Source organism: Xyrauchen texanus, chromosome 10 (assembly GCF_025860055.1).
Source record: "Xyrauchen texanus isolate HMW12.3.18 chromosome 10, RBS_HiC_50CHRs, whole genome shotgun sequence".
In the NCBI taxonomy this organism is placed as follows: Eukaryota; Metazoa; Chordata; class Actinopteri; order Cypriniformes; family Catostomidae; genus Xyrauchen; species Xyrauchen texanus.
The window spans coordinates 45,699,822-45,717,605 of NC_068285.1; the positions used below are offsets into that span (position 1 = coordinate 45,699,822).

The 17,784-nt window shown below is 45.8% G+C and overlaps 1 protein-coding gene across 1 annotated transcript in view; it reads right to left on the reverse strand.

Moving 5' to 3' along the window:
• The window catches only part of LOC127650236 (zinc-alpha-2-glycoprotein-like), a 35,921-nt gene that overhangs the window by 15,589 nt on the left and 2,548 nt on the right, over positions 1–17,784 (reverse strand). The window lies entirely within an intron of this gene.

A 17,784-nucleotide genomic window follows, 5' to 3' on the forward strand; every position in this document is an offset into this window, starting at 1 on the left:
GCTATAAACTTCTTACTAGGAAAAAGATTATAAAAAACAACATCAATAAATGCCCATTCCTGATATCAACTATTGAATTACAACTATCAAAAAAGCTATTTTTTCATATCTGTAATATGTTTTTGTTTTCTGATGGCAATGTTCATTTTATGTAACTGGAAACAGATGTCAAAGATAAAAAAACAAAAACTGGAGAGAAATTTTAGATAATAAAAGCTATAAAAAAGAATAGCATTTAGCCCAAGAACTTTTGTACAGAACCCCAGAGAGGATGTGGTGAGAACCTATTTTCTGAAATTGTTTTGCATTCCCTCGCAACAGCATTTACATTTTTAAAGACATGGGACAAATAGCCTGACAGTACATTAAATTGCATGGAATATTGTTTTGTAATCTTTTTTTATGTGTAATTGTTAATGTATCACAACAGAGCATGCATATAGACAAGCAGGCACTAAACATCGATACTGAATTTATCAACAAAAAGATGCTTGATATATGACAAAGGACACCATCTCTGATAAACCTTTTTCAAATGATCATTTTGTAAATTAACTTTGCAGGCAGCATCAAACTACATCAGCCATGAAGTCACTAATAAACTAAAAATATATTGATGACACTTTACACTGTACCTCCATTTGCCTTTAACAAACATATATTGTAGAGATTTCATGAACATTTATATCTATTAAATCAAACTTTCATGCCATTCATAACTACATTATTGTATTTTCAGTTTTGCCTATTAAGTATTGTTTAATACATTAAAACTTTATTGGTTGTTCATGAAAGTTATAAAATGTTAATATATTTGACTGTATATGACATAAACTACCACAAAGAAGCAATTCTGTGTCTATATATATATATGCTGTTTTTTATAACTTTTCTATGAAAATATGCACCAGACCAGTGGTTCCCAGCCTTTTTACCTTGAAGCCCCTTTACTTATATATACACGTCTACACATACAGTATATCATCGCCATGGATGCGTGCTCTCTCTCCTCACACACTATTGATAACTGTGAGAAATGCTAATTATTTTATATTTTATATTTAGTATAGTTAAATACTGTTTAATGTTATCTCACATTTTATGGTTCCTTTACGACTCAGTACACTTGACATTGCATTTGCTAATGGATATGGGGAGTGTCCTTCCACACAACTTATTTGAAACCTCTCTAAAATATATAGCTATGGTGTTTGAGCCCACCGGTTTAGGTCGCAAAGATGTCTGCTATAAAAGCAGGTGCGCAAACACCATTTCTACGAATTTTCTTCCTTCAAGTCATCTCTTGTCTAGAAGCCCTCTACTGCTTCACCACCAACTACACGTGTCAGTGGGCGGGATCTTCATGGCAACAAGAAGACTTTCCACTCGCTGCAGTGCTCCGACGAACATTACTCTGCCTTACAGCTTGATGCTTTGCTAGTGACCGGGCCGCTTCAACATCCTTATTCCCCGAAGCGTTTCGGCAGGAGTTGTGTATCCTTATCAATCAAATCATATAATTATATCAATATAATCATATATTATAAGCATTGTATACTGTTATACACTCACCTAAAGGATTATTAGGAACACCATACGAATACTGTGTTTGACCCCCTTTCGCCTTCAGAACTGCCTTAATTCTACGTGGCATTGATTCAACAAGGTGCTGAAAGCATTCTTTAGAAATGTTGGCCCATATTGATAGGATAGCATCTTGCAGTTGATGGAGATTTGTGGGATGCACATCCAGGGCACGAAGCTCCTGTTCCACCACATCCCAAAGATGCTCTATTGGGTTGAGATCTGGTGACTGTGGGGGCCATTTTAGTACAGTGAACTCACTGTCATGTTCAAGAAACCAATTTGAAATGATTCAAGCTTTGTGACATGGTGCATTATCCTGCTGGAAGTAGCCATCAGAGGATGTGTACATGGTGGCCATAAAGGGATGGACATGGTCAGAAACAATGCTCAGGTAGGCCATGGCATTTAAACGATGCCCACTTGGCACTAAGGGGCCTAAAGTGTGCCAAGAAAACATCCCCCACACCATTACACCACCACCACCAGCCTGCACAGTGGTAACAAGGCATGATGGATCCATGTTCTCATTCTGTTTACGCCAAATTCTTACTCTACCATCTGAATGTCTCAACAGAAATCGAGACTCATCAGACCAGGCAACATTTTTCCAGTCTTCAACTGTCCAATTTTGGTGAGCTCTTGCAAATTGTAGCCTCTTTTTCCTATTTGTAGTGGAGATGAGTGGTACCCGGTGGGGTCTTCTGCTGTTGTAGCCCATCCGCCTCAAGGTTGTGCGTGTTGTGGCTTCACAAATGCTTTGCTGCATACCTCGGTTGTAGCGAGTGGTTATTTCAGGCAAAGTTGCTCTTCTATCAGCTTGAATCAGTCGGCCCATTCTCCTCTGACCTCTAGCATCAACAAGGCATTTTCAGCCCACAGGACTGCCGCATACTGGATGTTTTTCCCTTTTCACACCATTCTTTGTAAACCCTAGAAATGGTTGTGCGTGAAAATCCCAGTAACTGAGCAGATTGTGAAATACTCAGACCGGCCCGTCTGGCACCAACAACCATGCCACGCTCAAAATTGCTTAAATCACCTTTCTTTCCCATTCTGACATTCAGTTTGGAGTTCAGGAGATTGTCTTGACCAGGACCACACCCCTAAATGCATTGAAGCAACTGCCATGTGATTGGTTGATTAGACTGCATTAATGAGAAATTGAACAGGTGTTCCTAATAATCCTTTAGGTGAGTGTGTGTGTGTGTGTGTGTGTGTTTGTGTACATATATAAGGAAAAAGTCGCTTTGTTGGATGCTCCAGTGTCTCCAGCAGGCCTCTTCAGCAGCTCTGTGGATAAGTTTGCAGAGCATTACGTTGCGACTCAGCAAAACTTGCAGGTTATGAGACACTTTATGCTGAAACGGTGTAATGTATCACAGCCCCTTGCCCGCTGCCTCAGCGCCCCCAGTGAGCCACCGGCGAGGAAAGGCAAGCCGTGGCCCAAACGGAAGCAGCGTATGCGGAAACAGGCGGCAGCAAAAGTGGTCCTGATGAGCACAGCCCTTTGAAGTGGAATGCAGAACTCCCTGTTCCCTCCAGGTCTGCTTCGAAGAAGGCTCGATTAGATATGCACAACACTGTTCCCCATCTCCCCACTGTTTTTTGTCCCGGGAAAGGAATACCGGGAAAGGAATATTGCAACCTCATATACCTGCAAAGTGTGGTGCATACAGCCAGACACATCATCAGAGGTGAGCTTCCCTACTTCCAGGACATATATACCAGGTGGTGTGTGAAAAAAAGCTCAGAGGTTCATCAGAGACTTCAGCCACCCGAGCCATGGGCTGCTCACACTGCTACCATCAGGCAGGCGGTATCGCAGCATCAGGACCCGCACCAGCCAACTACATGACAGCTTCTTCCCCCAAGCAATCAGACTTTGAACTCTTGATCTCTCACGATCATCATATTTCAGCACTGCACTTTATTAATCTCACACTGGACTGTCATAAATAATATTTCTCTTAACAACACACTGGCAACTGACTATCAGCCAAAAGCCTGAAAGTCAATACAACCACTATACAACCTTATTACATATATATATTATTTTTATTGTATACTGTACATTGTATATTATTATTTGTATATTGTGTTGTGTGTAATAATGTGTACATTAGATATGTAAATTGTGTTGTGTAAATGTTGTTTATTGTAATTGGTATATGTCTCATCACTGTCATGACTGTTATGTTGCTCGGAACTGCACCCAAGACTTTCACCTACTGTTGCACTTGTGTATATGGTCGTGTGACAATAAATTGATTTGATTTTGATTTGATTTGAATTAGAATAAAAAAATAATTGATTTCTACATTCTTTATAAAACACATAAGTGCATATTCCATAAATAGAGTCTTGTGTTTTATTGAGTTAATAAAATTGGTTGGAAAAAAAAAACCTGTTTTGAAATGTAAGCCTTGTGCTGTACAGTATATCAAGGACATCTGTTTATGTATATCTCTGTTGTTTTGGCTTCTTTATGTGAACAATGCAGAGAGTTAAATGGGTTTAATTCTGAATATAAAAGAATGTCAAACATAAAATCAACATTACCGCAGTAGGGAGAGCACTCGTAGCCACGTGAGAGCTAAAAAACAGCGTTTTCAATGCAAAAATAACTAACGCACCTCTTTTGGTACTTGGCATATGAGGAAAGGTGCATTAGGGAGTATTTATTCTGATGGTAGGCTGCAATAATAAATTCATATCTTTGGGCATTACTGGTGTGCCCAACATACTCTGATGGTGAAATCTTCAGGGTTCATATCGTCACTTTCCTAAAATAATGTACTAAGTCATTTTTTTTTTTTGCCTAAATCATCTCATGATATTTGGTTCAGTTATTTTTGTTTTCTGAAAAACCTGAAAAAATGACTTAGGACATTATTTTAGGAAGGTGACGATATGACTTTAATAAATTTGGCTAACTCGCATGATATCGTGCGACTGCACTCGTTTGAACTCTGGCACTGTAGGGCCCTGAATATTGTAAATTATTTACAAATGTATCGTATTCTAATTACGTAAATAAGGGCTCTCAACTACTTTCTTGTGGGAGCCAGATTATACAGATGAAAACTTGGAGGGGTTACATTTGTTTCTGATTTTATAATAGTTTATGATAGAATTTATCATCCAAGTTACATGTTACTTAAAAAACACTAATAATGTGCATTAATTCATTTTAAAATAGTCACGGGGTATACTGTATATTGAATTATAATGTTTTAAGGTCATGAAGAACAAACATGACTCTCAACTAATAAATCATTTTTGATCAACTTTACTTTGAAAAAAAAAAACCCATAATAATAATTGATTTTTAATGATTTTAAATGCAATTTACAGTGGGTACGGAAAGTATTCAGACCCCCTTAAATTTTTCACTCTTTGTTATATTGCAGCCATTTGCTAAAATAATTTAAGTTCATTTTTTTCCTCATTATTGTACACACAGCACCCCATATTGACAGAAAAACACAGAATTGTTGACATTTTTGCACATTTATTAAAAAGAAAAACTGAAATATCACATGGTCCTAAGTATTCAGACCCTTTGCTGTGACACTCATATATTTAACTCAGGTGCTGTCCATTTCTTCTGATCATCCTTGAGATGGTTCTACACCTTCAATTGAGTCCAGCTGTGTTTGATTATACTGATTGGACTTGATTAGGAAAGCCACACACCTGTCTATATAAGACCTTACAGCTCACAGTGCATGTCAGAGCAAATGAGAATCATGAGGTCAAAGGAACTGCCTGAAGAGCTCAGAGACAGAATTGTGGCAAGGCACAGATCTGGCCAAGGTTACAAAAACAATTCTGCTGCCCTTAAGGTTCTTAAGAGCACAGTGGCCTCCATAATCCTTAAATGGAAGACGTTTGGGGCGACCAGAACCCTTCCTAGAGCTGGCCGTCCGGCCAAACTGAGCTATCGTGGGAGAAGAGCCTTGGTGAGAGAGGTAAAGAAGAACCCAAAGATCACTGTGGCTGAGCTCCAGAGATGCAGTCGGGAGATGGGAGAAAGTTGTAGTAAGTCAACCATCACTGCAGCCATCCACCAGTCGGGGCTTTATGGCAGAGTGGCCCGGCGGAAGCCTCTCCTCAGTGCAAGACACATGAAAGCCTGCATGGAGTTTGCTAAAAAACACCTGAAGGACTCCAAGATGGTGATAAATAAGATTCTCTGGTCTGATGAGACCAAGATAGAACTTTTGGCCTTAATTCTAAGCGGTATGTGTGGAGAAAACCAGGCACTGCTCATCACCTGTCAATACAGTCTCAACAGTGAAGCATGGTGGTGGCAGCATCATGCTGTGGGGGTGTTTTTCAGCTGCAGGGACAGGGCGACTGGTTGCAATCGAGGGAAAGATGAATCGCGACCAAGTACAGGGATATCCTGGGCCGAAAACCTTCTCCAGAGTGCTCTGGACCTCAGACTGGGCGAAGGTTCACCTTCCAACAAGACAATGACCCTAAGCACACAGCTAAAATAGCGAAGGAGTGGCTTCACAACAACTCCATGACTGTTCTTGAATGGCCCAGCCAGAGCCCTGACTTAAACCCAATTGAGCATCTCTGGAGAGACCTGAAAATGGCTGTCCACCAGCGTTTACCATCCAACCTGACAGAACTGGAGAGGATCTGCAAGGAGGAATGGCAGAGGATACCCAAATCCAGATGTGAAAAACTTGTTGCATCTTTCCCAAAAAGACTCATGGCTGTATTAGGTCAAAGGGTGCTTCTACTAAATACTGAACAAAGGGTCTGAATACTTAGGACCATGTGATATTTCAGTTTTTCTTTTTTAATAAATGTGCAAAAATGTCAACAATTCTGTGTTTTTCTGTCAATATGGGGTGCTGTGTGTACAATAATGAGGAAAAAAAATTAACTTAAATGATTTTAGCAAATGGCTGCAATATAACAAAGAGTGAAAAATTGAAGGGGGTCTGAATACTTTCCGTACCCACTGTATCATTTTAGGACTATTGTTTACAAATTATTACAACTGTGGAGAAACATTTAGACATGCTAAAGCCCTGTCACAATATCAACCCACATATGTAAACAATAGTCATATAAACTGCCATGTTTACTTAAGAATGCACTTAAATAAAATTTTCTTTTTGTGGGAAAAAAACGTCTCTATAAAGTATCATCCTATTCAGTGAGGGAACAAATATTGTGAATTGCACACAAAAGCTAGTGCAGGAGCCAGAATTTTGTGCAGATAATCATTGGCAATAAAGAACAAACTGAGTTGATGCTGTTTGGGATTGAGATGGCTGACTCACAGCTGTATAAAACCAAATATGATCAGGATATTTGCAGGTTCAGATTCACATAATAATTTTTTCCAAGGCCTACAGACCTTGAACAGATGAGACACGATCGTTTAACACTTCAAGTATAGTGAATAAAAGCAATCTTTTCAGCGCATTTTCTTTGAACGTTCAGTTTTCATAATCAATTGCTTTTGTTGCCTAAAATGTGCATATGTGCAGACAACATTTCTGTAACAACTGCTTGGTGATAACATTTTACATCTGTAGATTTGACCGCACTCCACATAACCAAACAATTTTACATAAATACATTTGATTGAAAAAGACACCATCAAATGCTCACCTAAACAGTGCAATCTATCATGAACAAATCAGCGTAACTAAACCATCTACAGAAAAGATTAAACGCATGCTCAGGTATGGAAAACTAATTATGTCTGGATTCTGTTGCACATGCCAATTAGTGTTGTTAAACTCACCGCTGATTGTTGAGGCTCGTGCCTATGAACACTGATTTGTGCACAGAGAGCACTCTGGTATTTCAGATGGCGAGATAGTTTGATCAAAAATCAGTCGGAGGAGGGTCACGTGATGCCATGCAAGGAGCAGGCGTGTAGACTGCGAGCTCTCGCACTTTGCTAAATTTTTTATTAATTTCATGTTATAATCCAGTGGAATTTGATACACCCAGTGAGACATTTGCTCTTTGAGCTAATTATGGCAAAGAAGTCAAAATCATTGGGCTCTGGAGATATTAAAAGACACTTACGTTTTCAAGATGAAAACCCTGACAGACCCGCAGGCCGGGGACTCGATTTGGAATGTGCGGCCAGGGAAATTCTGCGTGAACTTTTCAACATGTTTGTGATGCTGACGAAGGTTATTGCTGACTTGGATGATCTCTGACTGTAATACATCAGTCAATTACAGTGATGGAAACTAAATTCTCTGAGTTGGTTACAAGAGTGGCAGATGTTGAGAAACAGATCGATTATCTGGAGTCATCAGAGAGGAATTATCTGCTAATCCACCCATGACCAAAGTTGATTTGGAACATGTTCTTGAAAAGCTTGAAGATTTTAAGAATAGGAGCCGCAAGAATAACATCCGAATTGTTGGAGTTCCTGAGCATGAGGAGGGCAGAGATATGGTGATATGAAATTCTTAGATGAGCTCTTCCTGTGTCTGCTCGACATAAAAGGTCATAAGATGGAAATCGAGCAAGCTCACAAAGTCCAGGCTCGTAGGTCTGCTGAGGGAGACAGGCCCTGATCAATTCTGGCCAGATTTCTGAGATCATCTGATAAAGATCTCGTGTTGCGCCAGGCGAGGAGCAAAGGAAAGCTTTCCTGGAAAAATCACAATATTTTCTTGTTCCCAGACATTGCTAATTCGGCAAGAGAGAAATACGATGGTTCAAGGAATGTAAGAAACTCTTACATCAATGGAAGATTTTGCATTGATGTTTCCGGCAAAACTGACACCAAGACACATAAGACACCAAGTACAGCCGCAAAGTATTTTTGTGCCCAAAACAAGCATTGCCTTACATAATGGGTGAGTAACCATTGGGTGTTTCCCATGTGAGTGGATCAAATCACTGTTCACTGACTCGACAGTTTGAGGAAGATGGGCATCATTTTTGTTTCTTTTTTTATTGGTTCTGCCTAGCGGCTGGAATTTGTTTTGTGGAATGACACTCCAAGGGACTTTTACATTGACGTAAGATCGCATTTACACTGAAGTTTTTGGCTAGATTGAGAATGGACAACATGGGTGACCGCAAAATATCTACATGCCTACTCAAAGGATGTCTGTTATAAAGTTGATGGACTGAGTAAGTGTTACGAATGGAGGCAGCGAAGCAGACGAGGAGATCGCGGATCCAATCGCAGTTCAACTTTATTAAGTAAACAAACAGGCAAAACACAAAACACGGAACAAAGGAAAAACCCTCAATGGGGAAATAAAACATAAAACTAGAAAACACGGGCAGGGAACACATACCAGGCTAACAACAACATTCAACGAGCGACAAGGGGTGAACAAAAAGCAGGGCTTAAATACACAGTGAGTGATGACTGAATGAGATACAGGTGAAAACAATGAACAAAATGGCAGTGAAGATGGCAGGTGGATTCTGGGAAGTGTAGTTCTAAACAATGACAAGTGAACACGAAGGCTAACCAAAAGACAAAAGTGAAAACTAAGGAATGCAAAGGTGGCAGACAAAGGGCAACAGTGAAACAAGACAAGGAATTCCTAACATAGCCCCCTCAAGGATCGGATTCCAGGCGATCAACATAAAACAAAAAATGTCCATTGACTGGGGGGGAGCTTGTGGTGGGCAGACAGACCAAGGGGGGCAACAACGGGCAGACAGGCAGTCCAGGGGGCAACGAAGGGTAGACAGGAAGTCCAAGGGGGCACAAAGGGCAGGCAGGAAGTCCAAGGGGGCACAGATGGCAGGCAGGAAGTCCAAGGGGGCACAGATGGCAGGCAGGAAGTCCAAGGGGGCACTGATGGCAGGCAGGAAGTCCAAGGGGGCACAAAGGGCAAGGACAGGTTCAGGTGGTCTGGGAGCTGGCCACCGGGCAAGGACAGATTTGGGGAACCTGGGAGGAGGCCACAGGACAGGGACTGGGTCAGGAGGCCTGGGAGGAGGCCACAGGACAGGGACTGGGTCAGCTGAGGGAGGCTCTGGAGGCTCAGAGACCTCAGGGGGCGGAGCCGTGGGAGGCTCAGGAGGCAGAGCCGAGGGAGGAGGAACCATGGAAAGCTTGGGAGGCTCAGGGGGCGGAGCCGCAGGAGGCTCGGGAGGCGGAGCCGCAGGAGGCTCGGGAGGCGGAGCCGCAGGAGGCTCGGGAGGCTCAGCTGAGGGAGGCTCTGGAGGCGGAGCTGAGGGAGGCTCTGGAGGCTCAGAGGCCTCAGGGGGCGGAGCCGTGGGAGGCTCAGGAGGCAGAGCCGAGGGAGGAGGAACCATGGAAAGCTCGGGAGGCTCAGGGGGCAGAGCCGTGGGAGGCTCAGGATGCAGAGCAGAGGGAGGCTCGAGAGGTGGAGCAGAGGGAGGCTCGAGAGGTGGAGCCCTGGGAATCTCGGGAGGAGGAGCCCTGGCAGACTCGAGAGACTTGAGAGATGGAGCCCTGGCAAGCATTGCCTTACATAATGGGTGAGTAACCATTGGGTGTTTCCCATGTGAGTGGATCAAATCACTGTTCACTGACTCGACAGTTTGAGGAAGATGGGCATCATTTTTGTTTCTTTTTTTATTGGTTCTGCCTAGCGGCTGGAATTTGTTTTGTGGAATGACACTCCAAGGGACTTTTACATTGACGTAAGATCGCATTTACACTGAAGTTTTTGGCTAGATTGAGAATGGACAACATGGGTGACCGCAAAATATCTACATGCCTACTCAAAGGATGTCTGTTATAAAGTTGATGGACTGAGTAAGTGTTACGAATGGAGGCAGCGAAGCAGACGAGGAGATGCGGATCCAATCGCAGTTCAACTTTATTAAGTAAACAAACAGGCAAAACACAAAACACGGGAACAAAGGAAAAACCCTCAATGGGGAAATAAAACATAAAACTAGAAAACACGGGCAGGGAACACATACCAGGCTAACAACAACATTCAACGAACGACAAGGGGTGAACAAAAAGCAGGGCTTAAATACACAGTGAGTGATGACTGAATGAGATACAGGTGAAAACAATGAACAAAATGGCAGTGAAGATGGCAGGTGGATTCTGGGAAGTGTAGTTCTAAACAATGACAAGTGAACACGAAGGCTAACCAAAAGACAAAAGTGAAAACTAAGGAATGCAAAGGTGGCAGACAAAGGGCAACAGTGAAACAAGACAAGGAATTCCTAACATAGCCCCCTCAAGGATCGGATTCCAGACGATCAACATAAAACAAAAAATGTCCATTGACTGGGGGAGCTTGTGGTGGGCAGACAGACCAAGGGGGCAACAACGGGCAGACAGGCAGTCCAGGGGCAATGAAGGGTAGACAGGAAGTCCAAGGGGGCACAAAGGGCAGGCAGGAAGTCCAAGGGGCACAGATGGCAGGCAGGAAGTCCAAGGGGCACAGATGGCAGGCAGGAAGTCCAAGGGGGCACTGATGGCAGGCAGGAAGTCCAAGGGGGCACAAAGGGCAAGGACAGGTTCAGGTGGTCTGGGAGCTGGCCACCGGGCAAGGACAGGTTTGGGGAACCTGGGAGGAGGCCACAGGACAGGGACTGGGTCAGGAGGCCTGGGAGGAGGCCACAGGACAGGGACTGGGTCAGGGGGCCTGGGAGGAGGCCACAGGACAGGAACAGGGTCAGGAGGCCTGGGAGGAGGCCACAGGACAGGGACTGGGTCAGGGGGCCTGGGAAGAGGCCACAGGGCAGGGAACAGGGTCAGGAGGCCTGGGAGGAGGCCACAGGACAGGGACTGGGTCAGGGGGCCTGGGAAGAGGCCACAGGGCGGGAACAGGGTCAGGAGGCCTGGGAGGAGGCCACAGGACAGGGACTGGGTCAGGGGGCCTGGGAAGAGGCCACAGGACGGGAACAGGGTCAGGAGGCCTGGGAGGAGGCCACAGGACAGGGACTGGGTCAGGAGGTCTGGGAGGAGACCACAGGACAGGGACTGGGTCAGGGGGCCTTGGAAGAGGCCACAGGACGGGAACAGGGTCAGGAGGCCTGGGAGGAGGCCACAGGACAGGAACAGGGTCAGGAGGCCTGGGAGGAGGCCACAGGACAGGGACTGGGTCAGGAGGCCTGGGAGGAGGCCACAGGACAGGGACTGGGTCAGGAGGCCTGGGAGGAGGCCACAGGACAGGGACTGGGTCAGGAGGCCTGGGAGGAGGCCACAGGACAGGGACTGGGTCAGGGGGCCTGGGAAGAGGCCACAGGACAGGGACTGGGTCAGGAGGCCTGGGAGGAGGCCACAGGACAGGGACTGGGTCAGGAGGTCTGGGAGGAGACCACAGGACAGGGACTGGGTCAGGGGGCCTTGGAAGAGGCCACAGGACGGGAACAGGGTCAGGAGGCCTGGGAGGAGGCCACAGGACAGGCACTGGGTCAGGAGGCCTGGGAGGAGGCCACAGGACAGGGACCGGGTCAGGAGGCCTGGGGGAAGGCCACAGGACGGGAACAGGGTCAGGAGGCCTGGGAGGAGGCCACAAAGGCAGTGACCTGGAAGGCTCTGGCGGTGAAGCCGTAGGAGGCTCGGGAGGCGGAGCCGCAGGAGGCTCGGGAGGCGGAGCCGAGGGAGGCTCAGCTGAGGGAGGCTCTGGAGGCTCAGAGACCTCAGGGGGCGGAGCCGTGGGAGGCTCAGGAGGCAGAGCCGAGGGAGGAGGAACCATGGAAAGCTTGGGAGGCTCAGGGGGCGGAGCCGCAGGAGGCTCGGGAGGCGGAGCCGCAGGAGGCTCGGGAGGCGGAGCCGTAGGAGGCTCGGGAGGCTCAGCTGAGGGAGGCTCTGGAGGCGGAGCTGAGGGAGGCTCTGGAGGCTCAGGAGGCCTCAGGGGCGGAGCAGTGGGAGGCTCAGGAGGCAGAGCCGAGGGAGGAGGAACCATGGAAAGCTCGGGAGGCTCAGGGGGCAGAGCCGTGGGAGGCTCAGGATGCAGAGCAGAGGGAGGCTCGAGAGGTGGAGCAGAGGGAGGCTCGAGAGGTGGAGCCCTGGGAATCTCGGGAGGAGGAGCCCTGGCAGACTCGAGAGACTTGAGAGATGGAGCCCTGGGAGGCGGAGCCCTAGGAGGCTTGGGAGGAGGAGCCCTGGGTGGCTCGGGAGACTTGAGAGGCGGAGCCCTGGAAGGCTCGAGAGGCTTGAGAGGCGGAGCCCTGGGAGGCTCAAGAGACTTGAGGGGTGGAGCCCTGGGAGGCTCGAGAGGCTTGAGAGGCGGAGCACTGGGAGGTTCGAGAGGAGCCCTGGGAGGCTCGGAAGGCGGAGCTCTGGAAAGCTCGGGAGGCTCGGAAGGCGGAGCTCTGGAAAGCTCAGGAAGCTCAGAAGGTGGAGCTCTGGAAAGCTCAGGAGGCGGAGCTCTGGAAAGCTCGGGAGGCGGAGCTCTGGAAAGCTCAGGAAGCTCAGAAGGCGGAGCTCTGGAAAGCTCGGGAGGCGGAGCTCTGGAAAGCTCGGGAGGCGGAGCTCTGGAAAGCTCAGGAAGCTCAGAAGGCGGAGCTCTGGAAAGCTCGGGAGGCTCGGAAGGCGGAGCTCTGGAAAGCTCAGGAAGCTCGGAAGGCGGAGCTCTGGAAAGCTCGGGAGGCGGAGCTCTGGAAAGCTCGGGAGGCTCGGAAGGCAGAGCTCTGGAAAGCTCAGGAAGCTCGGAAGGCGGAGCTCTGGAAAGCTCGGGAGGCGGAGCTCTGGAAAGCTCAGAGGGCGGTGCTCTGGGAAGCTCAGAAGGCGGAGCTCTGGGAAGCTCGACAGGCGGAGCTCTGGGAAGCTCGGAAGGCGGAGCTCTGGGAAGCTCGGGAGGCTCGAGGGGCGCAGGCTCTAGGACGGGCATGACCATTGGCTGGCTTTTGGTCAGTCCAGGCTATTGGCATTAGCCCGGGAGCGGTCGAGGCTACAGGCTGGCTCAGTGGCGGTCGAGGCTACAGAGCTGGCTCAGGGGCGGTCGAGGCTACAGGCGCTGGCTCAGGGACGGTCGAGGCTACAGGCGCTGGCTCAGGGACGGTCGAGGCTACAGGCGCTGGCTCAAGGACGACCGAGGCGACAGGCCCTGGCTCACTGACCTCTGAGGTGACAGGCACTGGCTGGGTGACTGTGGTATGCGCTGGGTTGGGTTCGCTGACCGTGGCTGACGACGGCTCTGGCTCGCAGACCGGGGCAGGCGTGGGCTCTGGCTCGCTGACCGTGGCAGGCGGAGACTGGGGAGCAGAAGCCTTTCCTCTTCTCCTCCTCCGCCGGGTGGACGATGCTGGCAACGCTGGCTCGTTGGCCGTGGTAGGTGTGAAGGGACGAACCACGGGCGAAGGGAGAGTGGCAGGGTTCTCCTCGATGACGCCCACAGTAAGCGGTGAACCGCAGGCCAGCAGAGTCTCCTCCGCGAGCGGCGTGGAAGCGTCCAGCCGCGTGTTGCCTGTGGCAACCGCTCCTTGAGCGCACTGTTCAGGCTCGCCGGAAAAACCCCACCAGGTCGAGTCAGGGAATTCGGTGGCACTTGCATGTCAGCGAGGAAATCGCGGATGTGGTCCTCCACTGGACGATTTCCTGACTAAGGCTGAGCAGCTGACAGCTAAGCTTCTGAACCGCTGGATCCATGTTTGGTCGTTCGTTCTGTTACTGAATGTAGGCAGCAAAGCAGGCGAGGAGATCGCGGATCAATCGCAGTTCAACTTTATTAAGTAAACAAACAGGCAAACACAAAACACGGAACAAAGGAAAAACCCTCAATGGGAAATAAAACATAAAACTAGAAAACACGGGCAGGGAACACATACCAGGCTAACAACAACATTCAACGAGCGACAAGGGGTGAACAAAAAGCAGGGCTTAAATACACAGTGAGTGATGACTGAATGAGATACAGGTGAAAACAATGAACAAAATGGCAGTGAAGATGGCAGGTGGATTCTGGGAAATGTAGTTCTAAACAATGACAAGTGAACACAAAGGCTAACCAAAAGACAAAAGTGAAAACTAAGGAATGCAAAGGTGGCAGACAAAGGGCAACAGTGAAACAAGACAAGGAATTCCTAACAGTAAGTCATGGTATATATTTTTATGCAGCCTCCGAGTGAATTTGACCATGTGAGGAACTGGGATGCATGTTTGTTTCTTTTTGTGCTGGTTCCGCCTAGTGGCTGGAGTTTTTTTTTGTGGAATAACACTCCTTCGGGAAAGTTGTGGATGAATCTGTTCATTCCTTGTGCTTATGCCTCCTGTTGGCTGGAGTTTGTTTTGTGAGTATTTTTGCAGGACATTGGAATGATTACGTCATCTGCTGCACTCATAAACAGCCGGCTCACTGAACATTCATATGTCTGTCCGAGGAAACTGAACGGCTTTATTTTGGCTGGAGTTTGTTTTATGCAGGAACATACCTTCGAGACATTTCATTTCATGATTCTACACATTATTTGTGTTTATTCTGCCTATTGGCTGGGTTAGTTTTACAAAGTATTTTCTGTTATGTAATTTTGCCTCACAAATTTGTGAGGCAAAATGAAGCAATCCGACAGCAAAGTTGTCACGGGGGCTCTCGACCTATTGAGTTTAGAGGGATGGACATCGGTTGGTGCTGTCGTGCGCAGGGTTAATGTGCACAATTTGCAAATGTTTGAAAATGTCAAATGTTAATATGAGTGTGTTATCTCTCTCCACAAGTAATGTGAATGGGTTGGGGCACCGCATAAAAAAGGATGGTTATTTATTTTCTTAAATGTAAGAAATATGATATAGAGTGTCTTCAAGAAACTCATCTTTCCCTGCAGGAAGCTGGAAACTTTGGGAAGATATGGACATGTTTTCTTCAGTGCTGGCTCAAGTAAAAGCATGGGAGTCATTATGTTGATAAATAAACATCTACAATTCAAATATCTCAAACAGATCAATGATAAATTTGGAAGAGTTTTTGGAATTATTGGTTTAGCAGAAATTCAGGGGCAAAGGTTGATTTTGACTAATATTTACACACCTAATGCTGATGATCAGGACTATTTTATAGATCTTGAAGGGATGTTGCAAGTCGCTGGCACCCCTCATGATATAATATTGGGAGGAGACTTTAATCTGTGTGTAAGCCCCCTAGAGCAACATTGACGGTTCACAGGATGTGTAATAACCTTACAGATAACATTTTTCATCAGTCCATAAGATTTATTCAAGAATAGATTATTTTTATATATCTAAGTTGTGGATTGTTCAGTTGGAAACATCTTAGTCTCAGATCATACCCTGGTGAGTTCAGATGTGCTGCCACATACAGAGAAAAATAAATCATATAGTTGGTGCTTTAATGTATACTTTTGCAAAATCCTGATTTCCAACAAATGTTAAAGACTGAAATCAATGTGTAAATGGAGACCAACTGGTCCTCAGTATCTTCTGTGGCCATGGCTTGGTAGGCACTTAAGGCGGTGGTCGGATCATACAGTATGCCTCATTCACCAAAAAATACAAAGCACAAGAACTTGTGGAGTTGGAAGGGAATATGAAAAGTGCAGAGGCACTGAATGTCATCTGATGGCCTCATATAATTGACCCGATTGAAATACAGATATATCACAATTTTGGCAAGGAAAGTGGAGTTTTGGTTATTCAGGAGTCGGGGGACAAAGCAGGAAAACATTGGCCCAGATATATAAAGCAGAGAGTCTTTCTCTACCATTCCCTCAGTGAAATCTGCAGGTGGTGAAATTTTTACCTCAGCCAATGATATTAATAATGCTTTTAAACGATTCTATAATGATCTTTATAGTTCCACGTCTTCATCTACTGATGAAGATGTTAAAACTTTGTGGAACCATTAGAACTCCCTAAACTGATGACTGAGCAAAAACATTCTCTTGATTCTGATATAACTTTGGAGGAGCTTGACAAAGTAATTAAGGCCTTGCCTACAGGCAAGGCTCCGGGGCCAGATGGCTTTGCCACTGAATTTTTTAATCTTATGCTACAGAACTGGCTCCACTTTTGTTAGAAATTTATACAGAATCATTAAAGAATGGAAAGCTTCCGCCAACCATAACGCAAGCCGGATCAGTCTAATTATAAAAAGGACAAGTATCCAAGTGAGTGTAAAAGTTACCGGCCTAATGTTGATGGCACGTACCAAGTTTCGATCCTAATCCCTCAAAGCATTGCAGAGATACAGCCTCAAATTCAATTTTGCACATTCTTTGTCAAATTCGTTGAAGCTCCATTCGAAAACGGTAAGGTTTATAAAAAATCTGGGAATAAATTTTCACATACAAATAATCTAGAAGGAATTTGAAAAAGTAGGTTTTCAAAACATTTAAAAATGGCGGAAGTTTACTCGATCATGACATAATTGGTTTCATTGTTCTCGGTATGAACCACGGAATCTATCAAGACCAGACTCATGACAGTAGGCAAAAGCAATCAATAGCTATTAGCATTTTTATGAAATAGCATTATCATTTTCCCGAAACTTTGTGAGTCCCTACAGAACATGGTGCCAAAGATACATACCGAGTTTCGTAACAATACGCCAAGACGTTCGTAAAATACAGCATTTTATGACTAAATTCAAAATGGCCGACGTCCAAAATGGCCAACATAGGAATTTTTCATTATCTTATCATTGGACTCGCTATTTCCTACTGAATCTTATGAGACCAATTTTATGATTTTATGACAAACTGTTCAGAAGTTATAAGCAAAAGTTTGTAACCTCAGAGCCTAATGGTGATGACATGTACCAAGTTTCGTCCCAATCACTCAATTGAGATTTCAGTTTTGCACGTTCTTTGTCGAATTCGTTAAAGCACCATTCGACAACGGTATGGTTTATAAAAATTCTGTGAATAACAATTTTGGTGGAAATCGGACAACGGCCTAGGGCGAGTTCGAAAAAGTAGGTTTTTCAGAAAATTCTAAATGGCGAAACATTTTCATGACCGGAAAATGGCGTTGTTCCATGGCTCAATTGAATCGTCTTGAGCCATGGAATCACATGACACGCTTCAAAAGTTATTAACATAAATGTGAGTGCAAGTTTGGGCAGTTGGTAGCGCAAGAGCGTTTGAGCTAGAGATGCCAATTTTGCTATGATGACACATCAGACTGTCCTCTGTCTGTGTGCCAAATTTCATAACTTTCCCATAAGCAGTTCTATGGGCTTCCATAGACTCAAGAGCAGAAGAAGAAGCAGCAGAATAATTATAATAATAATAAGAAGAAGAAGAAGAAAACTAACAGAAACAATAGGGGTCTTTAGCCCTTCTGGG